At 33.2% G+C, this 15,234-nt stretch overlaps 1 long non-coding RNA gene across 1 annotated transcript; it reads left to right on the forward strand.

The window, feature by feature from the left end:
• Positions 1–815: 815 nt before the first annotated feature.
• On the forward strand, positions 816–6,616 carry LOC143052618 (uncharacterized). The gene is made up of 3 exons (XR_012971182.1): positions 816–973; positions 5,057–5,144; positions 5,839–6,616. It is a non-coding gene; the product is annotated as an uncharacterized LOC143052618 (long non-coding RNA).
• The last annotated feature ends 8,618 nt before the right edge of the window (positions 6,617–15,234 follow it).

Consider the following 15,234-nt stretch of genomic DNA (forward strand, 5'->3'; position numbering starts at 1 on the left):
CTTTAGATTTTTTTTCAATCCCAAAATAGAGAAGAGGTCCGGTATACAGACTTATTAAAAAGTCCAGACGAGAAGTTTAACTTGCTTTTCTATTCCCGACACTTTTAACTGTTTCTTGACGCATGCAAAAAAAAAAAAAAAATGCAGTTCCTGGTTACAGTTGCGCATTGACAAATTATAATCTTTCGATTAAATGATCTTAAATCTATATGGTCTTAATTTTAAAAGTTATAAAATCTAAATGTGAAGTGATCTAAAATGTTCAATATTAATGAGTATTTTCGCTGTGAAATGAATCTAAGGTCGTCTAAAAGTATATACATGTGTATTTGATCCGACTACTGACTACATAGTAAACTATTCATTATGTACCTATAAGGGGGGTCTGAGCGGGACTCGGGATTGTCGAGGCGTATTTTTTGTAAACGTGACACATGAAAGTCAAATTATGAGGGAGGGTAGGAGGGGTACTGATCCCGAAATCTCGAGCTTAAAAACACGAAATCCCGAAATCCCGGGCTTAAAACACGAAATCCAGAGGTCCCGAAATTCGAAAAAAGAATTATCGTATCCCGAAAGGGTCAATCACGAAATCCAGAGCTTAAAAACACCCGATCCCGCAGTCCCGATAAAGGTCCTATCCTCCCTCAAATTATTGTGCCGTGAAAACGCGAAATGAAGTTTAGCGGGACATGGGAAATTACAAAAATAGCAGAATTGTTCACTTATATAGTGTAAGCGGGATGGCATCATGCGAGAATCTAAAAAAATAAGTAGTAACTAAGCGGGATCCGTGAACAAAACACCCAATGAGACCCCCATTAGTTGTGGCTTATTTTGGTCTTTTTAGTTAGTTTCTTTCCCCTACATTACTTGACCGTTTTTGTAAAACAACAGCACTCGAGGTCTGACAGTATTTTACCAAGAAATGCACAAAATATTCAAAAAGAAGGCCTAGAAAATTTAAATATTGGTATGCACACATACTCCCCTATCAGCACAGACAATTATATTTTTGTAAAGGCGCCAAACTCGTTTCTAATATTTATAATAGAACCGAAAAGAAAATGGAAATGGAAATGGGGAATGTATCAAAGAGATAACAACATGACCAAAGAGCAGATAACAGCCATAGGTCACCAATGGGTCTTCATTGCAACGAGAAAATCCCGGAACCTGAGACTGGGGTGGATCTAGCAGTGGCGGATCCAGGGGGGGGGGGGGGTTCCGGGGGTGCACACCCCCCCTTTATTTTTGCCGATCAATGCATTTGTATCGGGACATATGTTTTGCACCCCCTGCACCCCCCCTTTGCCCTGGGTTAGCACCCCCCCCTTTCGAAAATTCCTGCATCCGCCCCTGGATCTAGTCATATAAAGGAGGGGTTCCTCACCCAGGACAATTTTTTTTTGGGGGGGTGTCCAACTACATGTCCCCATTCAAATGCATTGATCGTCCAATAAAGAAAGGGGGTTCCAACATGTCCAACCCTCAGCCCCCCCCCCTGGATCCGTGCCTGTGAGTCATGCTTTAGCTTGCCATTAAACAAAAATGTATACTAGTTGAGTGATAATGGACGTCATACTAAACTCTTCAATATAAAAAAAAGAAACTAAAATAAAAATCATACAAAGGTCACAAAGGCCATAACTTCTGGCTCCTGGATTAGGAAAAGTGCAAAATGCAGTGAGGATAAAAGCCTTTACTGTAAATTCCTGAAATTACAATTATATAAATCATCTCACATCTTTGTGCATTTCTTGAAATTGGTCATATTAATAAATGCATGCAATATTTTCAGAAAATTTCAATATATAGGCTTTTAAAAGTCAATCTTGTGCATAATTATCAATGATTATACTCGCACAATTAACACATGTGGTTCTCAAAACTCAGAGGTGTCTATGCTATTTATGACAACATTTTAATCAAGTATAAATTTACAAAATTTGTTTAGAACTATATGATTTTTAGGTTTTTAAGCATAGATATAGTAGGTCAGGATCTGCGAACTCTCACTGACTGACTGAGCACATGAATTCAACACTAGTTTTTTGGTGATGTTGGTGTTGCTTAGTGTTTTGTTTTGTTTTTCTTTTCTGCATCTTATGTTTTGCCTTGGCATTGTCAGTTTCTCTTTCATTGCCTTTGTTTTTTTTTGTTATGTTAAATAACAAGTCACAAGAGAGAAAAAACAATAAAAATATGTGAAAAAATGGCTTAGTTCAGTATATATTAAGGAAAGAGATAACAAATAGCTAAATAAGAAAAAAGAAAATTCCTTTTCTACAGTCAATTGTCTGATAATCTAGAAGATAGCCTGATTTGGTCTAATTCTCCTGAATTCTAGCAGGTACTTTATTCCAACTTTTTTAATTCAAACAAACCATGTCTTAGATAGTCTTGGAATTAGAATACATTAATCATAAAATTTTCATAATACTTTGGTGAATTATCTATTGATATAATCATGATAATCATGATAATTAAGCTCCTTTTTAATTTTTAGGGATTTTAAATTTTTGATTTAAAGTTAGGGATTTTATTCATAAAAGGGGGGATTTTTCCAGTACATATATATATATACTATTAATAATGCTTTGAGCAATTTTCATGAAACTTTGTGAATTATTTTTGTATAACATAAACATGATAATTTTCCTTTTAATTTAAAAAAAAATCTGATTTATGTCATTGTACTATCATGACTTGGGATTAGGATAGTCTCAAGAATGCTTTCACAAATTTTTATGAAACTTTGGTGAATTGTTTTTATATCTTGAAAAACTCCCTTTTTAGCTCACCTGACCTGAAAGGTCAAGTGAGCTTTTCTCATCACTTGGCGTCCGTCGTCCGTAAACTTTTACAAAAATCTTCTCCTCTGAAACTACTGGGCCAAATTCTACCAAACTTGGCCATAATCATCCTTGGGATATCTAGATTAAAAAATGTGTGGCGTGACCCGTCAAACCAACCAAGATGGCCGCCACGGCTAAAAATAGAACATAGGGGTAAAATGCAGTTTTTGGCTTATAACTCAAAAACCAAAGCATTTAGAGCAAATCTGACATGGGGTAAAATTGTTTATCAGGTGAAGATCTATCTGCCCTGAAATTTTCAGACGAATCGGACAACCTGTTGTTGGGTTGCTGCCCCTGAAATGGTTATTTTAAGGAAATTTTGCAGTTTTTGGTTATTATTTTGAATACTATTATAGATAGAGATAAACTGTAAACAGCAATAATGTTCAGCAGAGTAAGACCTACAAATAAGTCAACAAGACCAAAATTGCCAGTCGACCCCTTAAGGAGTTATTGCCCTTTATAGTCAATTTTTTAACTTTTCTAAAAAATCTTCTTCTCTAAAACTACTTTGCCAAATTTAATCAAACTTGGCGACAAGTATCATTGTGGTTTAAAGTTTAAAAAATGTGTCCGATGACCCAGCCTACCAAACAAAATGGCCGACATGGCTAAAATTAGAACATAGTGGTAAAATGCAGTTTTTGCTTTATATCTTTGAAACCAAGACATTTAGGGCAAATCTTTCAAGATTTTAATGTCCATCAGGATAAGATATATCCCCTCACAAATTTTAGTTGAATCGGACAACCTGTTGTTGGGTTGCTGCCCTTAAATTGGTTATTTTAAGAAAATTTTGCAGTTTTTGGTTATTATCTTGAATACTATTATAGATAGAGATAAACTGTAAACAGCAATAATGTTCAACAAAGTAAGATCTACAAATAAGTCAGCATGATCAAAATTGTTAGAGGACCCCCTAATGAGTTATTGCCCTTTAGAGTCAATATTAAACAACTTTTCCTCATTTTTGTAACTTGTATAAAAATCTTTTCTAAAACTACTTGGCCAAATTTAACCAAACTTGGCCACAATCATAATACTAGGGTATCTATTTTTAAAAAGAGTGTCTAATGACCCCGCCTACCAACAAAGATGGCCGACATCAGTAAACACATTAACAGGTGAGCGACACAGGCTCTTGAGAGCCTCTAGTTATTATTATGACCCAAAGTGGAGGGGGCATAATGTTTAACACTTGTCAGATCGTTTGTCCGTCTGTCCCAAAGTTGTGTTTTGTTCTCTTACAGTACTTTAGTTTGCCTCAACCAAATTCAATTAAACTTTTACAAAAGCTTGTTATCACAATTCTCAGATCAAGTTTGAATTTTGGTGATGTCAGTGTTACTGTACTAGAGTATCAGAGTTATGCCCCTTTAGAAATGGGGAAAATATGCTGAATTTTTGGTTTCCTGTTCTCTAAAATTTAGTTTGTCTCAACCAAATGTTATGAAATCAATACACAATGCTTATCATCACAAAATACAGATTAAGTTTGAATTTTGGTAGTGTCTCTTTTACTAAATTCTATAGTTATGTTCTTTAAAAATGGAAAAAATTGTTTTGGCCTTCTAACTTAAGTTTTCCTCAACCAAATTTTATTAAACTTTAAAAAAATACTTTTTATCATAATTTTAATCAGATCAATTTCAAATTTTGGTAGTAAAACTTTTACCGTTCTTCAGTTATGTTCCTTTAAAACTTTGAATAATATGCAAGCTGGAGTATCATTCCCTATTTATCATGTATATTTTTTATAAGATGCAGAGTTAAGGAACTTTAGTTGTTGCAAAGTTATTTTAAAATTGTCCATTTTCAAAAACTTTGAAAGGTTTTTAGAAATTTATGTATTTGTTAAAAAAATCGCAGCCTTAAACTTATAGTCACTTGAGATATATATATAAATGGAGCCAAATTATATACATGTTTTATGTCAATAAATACCACTGTTTGTGCATGTTTTGTTTTTTTTGGAGGGCAGGGGTCTTATTTGCACAGTGCTCATAGTTTTTTAGTCGATCATTAAAATTCATTTAAAGCTTAAAGACCAGCTATAAGGGCAAGAAGCTTATCAAGCACTCACGGTTTAGATTTTTATTAAACACACATTACATGCATTAATATACATAATGTACATTAAACAGAAAAAAATATTGATGCAAGATGTCATTCAACTTTTACTCTTTTATGTATAGGACAAGAACTATAGAAGATACAGAGAAATTATATACAGCAGAAATGATAGGCAATGTAAAATTTGCAGAAGCCAACTAAACCTAAATGGTAAGGCACCTTTTAATATAAAAAAGTTATTGAACTTGAAAGATGATTACTAGTATCATGATTACTATAAAAATTAAAAGATGTGGTATATTAAATATGAAAACTATCATGGCTTTGAGAAAGCAATTGTAGGCCTGTTACGACCTTCAATAATGAGAAAATCCATACCCTATACTATAGTCAAAGTAGGCAGCTATAAAAGACCTAAAGATGAAACATTGAAACAATCCAAACTGTAAAACTAATCATGGTAATTGCCTAGTTTATAACAAAATAAATTACAAAAAATAAATATGAACGGTATGAAACAACAACAACAACAACCACTAAATTTTAGTGTCAGACTAAACTGACAAAAGCTACAGGCTCTGAACTTTGGACAGGCACAATAGGAATATGGCAAGGTTATATAAAAATAAGATGTGGTATGATTGCCAATAAGACAACTCTCCACCAGACAACCAATGATGTAAATTTCCTGCAAACACGGACTTGACTTCTGTAAATCAACTAATTTTTCGTGAATACTTTATTTGGCATTTTATACTTTCTAGTCTACATCGCAGTTATTTATTTTTCTCGAGTTCAAGTTTACTTAATGTATTTTAATAAGGAAAGATACACATGAAAAACATTTATTGCTGTTTCTCTCTCCATTTATAACATTTTATTTGTTTATTTTGTGTATTTATAGGTGATCAGACATCTTGGTTTTCATGATCAATAGGTCATTACTGAAGAGGAAACTTAAAGTTGAAATTTATTTACATAGTGCATAATTGGATTAATTTGAAATGGAATGTGTGCTTTCCTGCAAAAAAGAAATAGGAAATTTCAACATTATCACATGATAATGACCATAAACAAAATGGAGTTCTATCATAGATACACAAAAACACTATTGCATAAAAGCAACAACATATCTTAATCAAAAGAAAGGAGAATGCTGAACAAATACTATTTTGTTGTTGAAAAAAGGAACACCAGTTTTATCCACTCATTTACATCGCTCCCTCATATCAAATATACAGAAGAAGATCATTGAAGAACAATTTGCAAAAATGATTTCTCTTAGAATTGAAGGGAATTGTTTAGTGAATGGAATAATGTATTCACTGAATTCTTACGTAGTGGATTGAATAACTGTATACAAGCTGAAACAGAAGAAATTCTAATTTAAAATAACACGAAAAGTGTTTATTTTATTATTTAATCTGCAAATATATAAACAAATTCTTTAGAACACCACAAATGGTATGACATTCAAATTGGTTGCTTATTAATGTATTGCATTGAAACAATTACAAAGAAAATAGAAGCATTTGCTCCAAAAAAAAATATAAATCAAAGTTAAATTTATATAAAAAGTATAAACAATACCTAGATCTAAACAGTCAGACTGTATTATTTTCAATGTCATTAAAATGTTGAGTCAAACATTTATTAAAGTTTTAAATATCATTTGCATCAATTATACAGTCTTGTAATAATTATATTCATACTGTTTGTATACATGGTGTAGTGAAGAAATGTTTAACAAGTAAAAATAAGGGAAAACATTTCCTTAAGGGAAATTTGATGTTCAGAAATTTCCTTAGAGGAAATTTGAAGAACAATGATTTCCCTAGAGGAAATTTGTTGTCTTGAATTTTCCTCCAAGGAAAAGTGTTTGTCAAAAATTTCCTCACAGGAAAAAGTATTTCCTCCAAGGAAAATTTGAAGCTACAAATTTCCTCACAGGAAAAAGTATTTCCTCCAAGGAAAATTTGAAGCTGCAAATTTCCTCAAAGGAAAAAGAATTTCCTCTAAGGAAAAAGAATTTCCTCTAAGGAAATAGAATTTCCTCAAAGGAAATTATTATGCAGCAAATTCCCTAAGGGAAATCTTTTTCCCTTGAGGAAAAAACAATTTCCCTTGAGGAAAAATCTTTTTCCTTCAGGGAAATTTGATTTCCCTTGAGGAAAAGTACTTTTCCTCTGAGGAAATTGTTGAAAAAAGGGGCATAACTTTTTCAACAGTGGTGCTAGATCCAAAAAATTTTAGGACAAATATCAGAGAACCAATACCAACCAAGTTATCAACTTTGTTTTGACTTAACTCCCAAAATTAAGGTGACAACTTTTGCACTCAGCGGAATTGCAAACTTGTCCCGGAGACTGTTATTACAGTTAAAACAGTAATACAAACTACACCAAAGAACTACTTGAATTACTATTTGATGTGAAAGGGATTTTTTGATAAACTTTAAATCTTGCTATGTGACAAGTTCCCATGTTACTGACATCATAAAGATACTGGATAGTCACTATTGCCTAGCGGAGATGTGTTTCCTATAAATTCAAAAAAGTATTTTGATATCAAACAGATCTTTTCATATTTAGAATTAACGAATACGTAGTGAAATCTTACCACATTACATGAAATACATATAGCTTACATACAGCATCTAACATGTTGGCAATTTGCACATCATCTGCCCCTTCTATAGATAAGAACAACAACAGACAACAAAAGTCAAATTGGAACGTAGAAAAATACATACAAAAATTAACGAAGGCGGGCGTGGTGAGATCGTGCCACATTACCTGAAATACATGTAGCTTACATACATCATCAAACATATTACACATCCTGTACCCCCTCAGAAGATAAGAACAACAACAGACAACAAAAGTCAAATTGGAACGTAAAAAAATACATACAAAAATTAACGAAGGCGTAGTGAGATCGTGCCACAATACCTGAAATACATGTAGCTTACATACAACATCAAACTTATTGCACATCCTGTACCCCCTCAAAAGATAAGAACAACAACAGACAACAACGGTCAAATTGGAACGTGGAAAAATACATACAAATAAAACCCAAATTAGGCATTAAACAAGGTACTGCACATGAAATACAAAGAAAACTACTAGAATAAGTAACGATTTTTATATATTTAACAATCAGCATACGCCCTTTGGTCTTGTACTACGTATATATCTTTCTAATTACATCCGCTCCCAACTATTTCAATAGCTAAATTTATCTTTAGTGACCATGTAATTAAGTATAAGAATTTTAAGTGTTACTATAAAGTTTGAAGATTCTCTTAGGTTAAGGTTGTATTGTATTTCTACATCAACTGAACTACATTAGTAATAATATGGGAAATATCGTCAAACTAGTTTTCTTGGTGTATATTTTGACCGTCTATAACTGTGAAGCAGCTTGCTACTACAAGAGAGTTTCATGTGAGTAGAATTATGTATACTAAACTGAAAAGTTGTAAATTTTTTGCAAAGTATTTATTATTGCGAAAATTGAGACGAGAAAGATTTCGCAAAATTTTATATTGCAAATTTTGTTAATATATGAGCTAACTCGGGTATAAATAGACTTTATACTATTCATGTACACATGTAAAAACTCAGCATAGATATAAGGAATGAAATTTTGTATTTGCGCCAGACGCACGTTTCGAACACAAAATACTTATCAGTGACGCTCGAATAAAAAAAGAAGTTAAAAATCGGTATATTTATCAAGTTCTTTCATCTATAGTTGCTTGTTATCATATTATAGTTATATCCTGATAAAAGTCACGAATAATATTTACCCCTAGTATGATTTATTGCATGTGATGCATTGTATGACGGTGTGGATAGGGTTGACATCATAGTGAATAATGGGCCAAAAAAAAAAAAGAGAATCAGTAAGACAAATACAGAATATAGAATGAAAATAGGCTTGATCACAGTCATTTATAAATTTGATAAGCATGACCTATCTTAGAATATCTGTAGCGATGTAATGCCAAGGGAAATAATAAGAACTTTGAATAACCACTGATTTGCAAGTTGCAGTGGTCTCCCATTGGATACAGGGATGGAAATGGCTTTCTCTCTTTTATACTTTTGTGTTTAGTTGTGTGTGTAACTGTTCATTTTTTATAGGAATGTCGTGTTATTGACATTCATGACATTGTATGAGGAGGAAAAATACATGTAAAATATATATGAGAAACTTATAAAACAACCAAAGGCATTCAACACATCAGAAAGAAAGAATGAAGGACGGACATGAATACTTATCGAAAGATATTAGACCAAAAGGAATATTTTGTATATTTAAATAAGACATAAACCCACTGCAATTGATTCCACCTGTCCTAAGTCAGGAATCTGATGTTTACACGTGGTAGTTGTCATTTGTTGATGTGATTATAAGAGTTTCTCCTTTCTTGTTTTTATATCGATTAGACCGTTGGTTTTCCCATTTGAATGGGTTTACACTAGTAACTTCTTGGGGCCCTTTATAGCTTGATGTTCGATGTGATCCAAGGCTCCGTGTTGATGACTGTACTTTGACCTATTTATATGGTTTACTTTAATTTATAAATTATGACTTGGTCGGAGAGTTGTCTCATTGGTACTCATACTACATCTTCGTATATCTACTTTACGGCTAACTACAATTCAACAAAACAATGGAAAAAATCAGTTAATAGTCAAATACACAAAAAATCTAACACTAATAACAAAAGGTAAAATAAAAATTAAACGAAGCAAAATAAAACAAACAAACAATTCCCTACGCCAAACCTCCACAAACAAAACCAACAAAAAACAAAAACACATTAATAAGAAAACAAAACCAAAATACACAAACAAAACTAGAACAAAAATTGCAATTATTTTATGTTTGGCTTACATGGTAGAATGTCTATTATATATCAAAGCGCATTGAAAAAGAAATGTTAAAGTATATACTTTCAATGCTTAACCTTTTTTAAAGTGAAAGAACGAATGTTTGTCGGAGATCTTATGATATGGTAAAAAGTCATTGAGATTTATCAATACAACACTAATCCAGAGTATCTTCATACTTTTATTGATAAAACGCACATAATCTATATATCTTTTTAGCTAATCAAGGGTTAGGATGTTCAATAGGAAACCAGTCCATTGCACGTGGAGCCTCCGAACGTGTCGGATGTGACAATTGTAGATGTGTACTCCCCAGACTTGTACAGTGTTGTTCGTAAGTATATGTTTAGTATAGTTAAGGGGCGATTAAAATTAATCGTTTTAGCAGAGGCAGATTTAGGGGAGGGTGCGAGGATTCTCAAAATGTTTTTGCATAAGACTATGTTGGTTTTAACAATACAATTTACAAGATGATAAATTGATTTGAAACCACATCTTTGCTATGAAAAAGACTAATTGAACTAGTATATTGAGTTTGAACAGTCTCATTTATAAAAAAAATCTTTAGTTTTCAGTCTTGGGTGTTCCTCGTGTCTTTTGCACAGTATAATGTCGTTATTCATGAAGTTATTTATGTGTTTATTGTTGTTGTAGTTGTTTTTATTTGTATTTTTTGTGGAGGTATAGGGTCAGGGATTTTGATATGTTTCCCCTTTATTTCTCGTGAGTATTTGTATTGCATGCTATATGTACATACATTTTTGTCCTCTTAATGCGTTTCTCTTCCAAGCAAGTCTTTTATTGTATCCCCTTCTGAAGAATTTTAAAATGTTATTATTTTTGTATTACAGAATGATCCAGGAGCCTGCATGTAATTCAGTAGTTGTCGTTTATTGCCGTGTATCATATGTGTTTCCGTTCATTATTTTGTACATCAATCAGGTCGTTAGTTTTTTCGTTTGAATTGTTTTACTATGACATTTGTCATTTTTTTGGGAGCCTTTCATAACTGACTAAGTGGTATGAGTTTGTTGAAGGCCATACGGTGACATACAGTTTTTATTATTTCTGTGTCATTTGGTTTCTTCTGGAGAGTTGTCTCATTGGCAATCATACCAAGTCTTCTTTTTGTATATCAGGATAACAAATTCATCCAAGTGTAAAGAAGTAATTTTATAATGATGTATATCAATAGCTATAAGGTTAAAGTGATTATTTTGTATTACAGAACGGGTATGAGAATAACAAGACATCCAGATGATGTACAGAAATAGTTGTCAAGATCAACGACGAGTCGATACACTGTGTAGACGGTATATCTGGAGTCGGACGATGATGAAATTCGTGTCATATATACGTAGACATTCACCCGTGCACATTTGTAATAAAACTTAAAACTTTGAATTGTCATAGAATGAAATTCAAAACAGTGTGGTTGTGGCCATTGATTGACACATTAAATTCATCCATTGACTGGGACAATTTAGGTGAACGTTTGTATGTAACGACCATTGCTCACTGTGTACTTTTTAAAGACACTTAAACTATGGGGTCACCAAAGGTTCTCAACACCTTAATAAAGTAATTCGAAAAAATTAATCAGAAATAACACGATGTTTTGATTTATATCAATTATATAAATCAAAACATAAAGGTTATTTCTGATTAATTTTTCGAATCATTATATAATTAAAGGCGTTAAGAAACCTTTGTGACCCCACAGTTTAAATGTCTATCGTAGGTACGTCGTGAACAGTGGTCGTTACAGACAAACGTTCACGTAAATTGTCCCAGTCAATGAATGAATTTAATGTGTCAATCAATGGCCACAGCCACACTGTTTTGAATTTCATTCTATGTATACACGTACACATTCGGCTATGCACATAATGCAATAAAACATAAAACTTTAAGGGAACGACAATTTGATAATTGCACAGGTGTTGAGCCAGAGGCCAGCATGAAAAGGTGAAATTATGTTCAATGATACTGTATTTATTTGGCGAAATGAAAAACATGCAGACTTTAAGTCGTGTCTTATCATTTATATTGTCTTCTTGAATTTTCATTTTCTTTGATGTAATAGAATTGAGAATGGAAACAAAGAATAGACGAATTGTGCACATCCTGCTACAAGCATAAAATTTGACATAGACCTTGCTGAACTATTCCTCTTTTAATTCAGATTGGGAGGCATTTGAAAATAATGTCTCACTCCCGGTTAAATCCAAAATTTCGAGTATCATACTAAAACCAGCCAAATATCGAAGGCTAGTATATGAAAAGGTGTTATTATCATACTTCTATCATAATATTTGGTACAAACCTTTGTTGTGTACTAATTTTTAATATATATTATAAAAATTAGATTTCTCCAAAAACCTTACAACTTGTAAAATCCAATATGGCGGACAGTGTACTAAAATAAGCTTATTTTTTAGGGAGGGTAATTGAAATGAATTTTAACGTATTGCTAATATCATTATAATGTAGAGGAACCTTTCTTTTGAGCTTCTTATGGATACAATTTATAGGACATACATTTTTAAACCCCCTACTTCCGGTAAAATCTAATATGACGGATATAGATATATCAATTTTTTTTAATTTTAATATCATGTTAAACAAAAACGTTCTTTTGTGCTGGTCATTTAATTTTTGGCTTTAAATTATCCTCAAAACCACTTATTCTCTTTTATGTTTACAAAGTTAAAACTTCCAGTTAAAAACAATATGGCGAAAATTTCAAAGATGAGTTCTCAATCCATATCTTCGATGTAGAATTTTTTGAGTGATTGAAACAAATTAAAGTCGCTAAAGTACTTCCACAATGTACATGCTTCCACAATGTACAAGCTCTGACAAAATAATGAGGCCTCAGAATGTTTTTTTTTATTAAAAGGGGTTCCATGCATTCTCTTTGTTCCTTCGTCATCCTGTAGCACCTAGACTGGGTAGCATTAGAGTCAATTTCTGGCTCGTCTCCCTAAACATGGTATATTGCACGTTTTACATGCTGGAAAAGACTAGAGCAAGATGAGTGAATAACCTAAATTAGCCTTTCCTTTTGCGAAAAAAAGTAATTTTCTTGCTCCGTTCACCCTATCTGATATGTTTGTGCGATCGTACAGTAAACCCACGGTGATTTAGGCTGATCAATCATCATTCCTAATGTTAAAGTCACATCTTCAAATGCCTTCAATGTCTCCCACGCAGTCTTTTTTTTTACGGAGAACCGTATCACAACCAGTAAAGGCATGGATCACAGGAAGTGTGTGTGATCACTCATTTCCTTGTGCATTTGAAAGGTCATGGATAGATATCTATCCAAAGCTTTTTGCCCTCCCCAAAAAAACATGAAGAGGCTGACACTAGAATCATGATGCATGTGTTTAATGCAGTGAACACGGACTTAAACGAGTCATGATTCAAACAGTCGATACTGATGTTGCTGTTTCGCTATTCCGTGACATGGGGACAGACGAACTTTCGCTTGCGTTTGGAGTCGGAAAAGCTTTAGATATATATCTATCCATGACCTTTCAAATGCTGCAGGCATGAAACGATTACACGTTTGCTGGAAAAGGTAAAAAGACTGCGTTGGTGACATGTATGGCATTTGAAGATGTGACTTCAGCATCTTGAATGATGATTAATCAGCCAACATCACCAGATATGGATTTGATAATGTCCTTGATAGAACGATACGTGTTTTAACGAAGCAAGAAAACATATAATTGAGGCTATTCCCACGACCTGGTCTAATCTTTTCCAGCATGTAAAACCTGCAAAATGCATGGCGGGTGTAATTGAGTAACAAGCTTGGAATTGGTTCCTATACTAACTAGTTGAGACGCTTATGAATGGCGATGGGACAAATATGATACAAAGGAAACCTTTTGAACAACTCTCTTTGAGGCCTCTTCATCTTGTCAGGTGCGTGTACATTAGGATGCCACAGTCTTTGGAAAATCAGTTCTCCCGTGCACTGCGTAATGTGCTTGTGGTGGTGATTGTGAATACACATGTTTTTAGTGATTCTAAAGATGTTTTTGTACTTTAAGGACCTTATTTTGTTTAATCTATCTATTCAAAGCTCGACATCGAGGATACAGATTGAGGACTCATCTCTGAAATTTACGCCATATCGTAATTTTACCGGACAACTTTGTATTTACACATTTACAACATAATAGTGAACTAGTAGTTTGAAGATACCGGCATAAAAAAAACAACTTTTATACTTTTTGAAAAAAAGTTGAATATTGAAATTAAAAGTTGATATTTCTATAGCTAGGATATTACCAGAAGTAGGGGTTTTAAAGACATATGTCCTATAAGTTGTATCAATTACAAGCATCAAAGAAAAGGCCCTGCAGAATATAATGATAGTAGCAATACGTTAAAACAATTTCAATTACCCTCCCTAAAATACGTTTGTTTTAGTACAAAGTCCGCAATCTTGGATTTAAATGGAAGTAGGGTTTTCCAAGTCATATAATCTATAAAATATTTTCAAAAGTAACACATACCAAAGGAGTGTGCAGAGTAGTATAATAGTAGCATGATTATAACACATTTCTGCATATCAGACTTCGATATTTGGCGTATTTAAGTATAATGTCCGCCATATTGTATTTTACCGGAGGTAGTGAATTTTTTCAGATTGCCTCCTTATCTGCAATTAAAGAGTAATACTAGATGAAGTGCAAAGTTTCACGATTGTAGCAGGATGTGCCCAACTTTCCATGAAGCCGCCGTACTAATGCGTCAACGAATCAAAAATCGTATCAAAGAGCAGAAAACAGCACAAGACCACCAAAGGGTCTTCAACCCAGCGAAAAAATACTGCAACTGGAGGCGGGCTTTAGCTGGCTCCTTAACCACAATGCACTTGTTAAACGAAAATGGAAGTCACGCTTAACTCTTAAACATAAATAAAGCAAACATTAAAAAAGATACAAAACTAGCAAAGTTCAGCTATGCTTATATACGTTGTAATTAAAGAAAAACATATGTTGTATTTATATGCTGGAGATCCCATTTCTGCGTTTAGGACTTAAGGTGGCTCGGCCCTTTACCAATGCGCATATTTTAACGCATGTTTCTTACGACGAGTGCCTTGGAAACAGTCGCTTTAAGGGGTCTTCTCAAAAATAGCTTTGACGACCTTGGAACGCGGGCGTGTATGAAAGCACCCTTGACGATGTAAACAAGTGAGGCTAAACGTTCTTCAAAACAGGAAATACGAACGGTCAGAAATTCACAGTGCTTTCTTCATTTTTCGCATAAAAGTTTAAAAGGAGAAAAATATACATGATTTAAGCATAACATTAAAAAAAAGAATATATAAATACTGACAAAGTCACGTCATGTATGACGTCGCTTCGCTCCCA

Source organism: Mytilus galloprovincialis, chromosome 11, assembly GCF_965363235.1.
Source record: "Mytilus galloprovincialis chromosome 11, xbMytGall1.hap1.1, whole genome shotgun sequence".
Taxonomy (NCBI): Eukaryota; Metazoa; Mollusca; class Bivalvia; order Mytilida; family Mytilidae; genus Mytilus; species Mytilus galloprovincialis.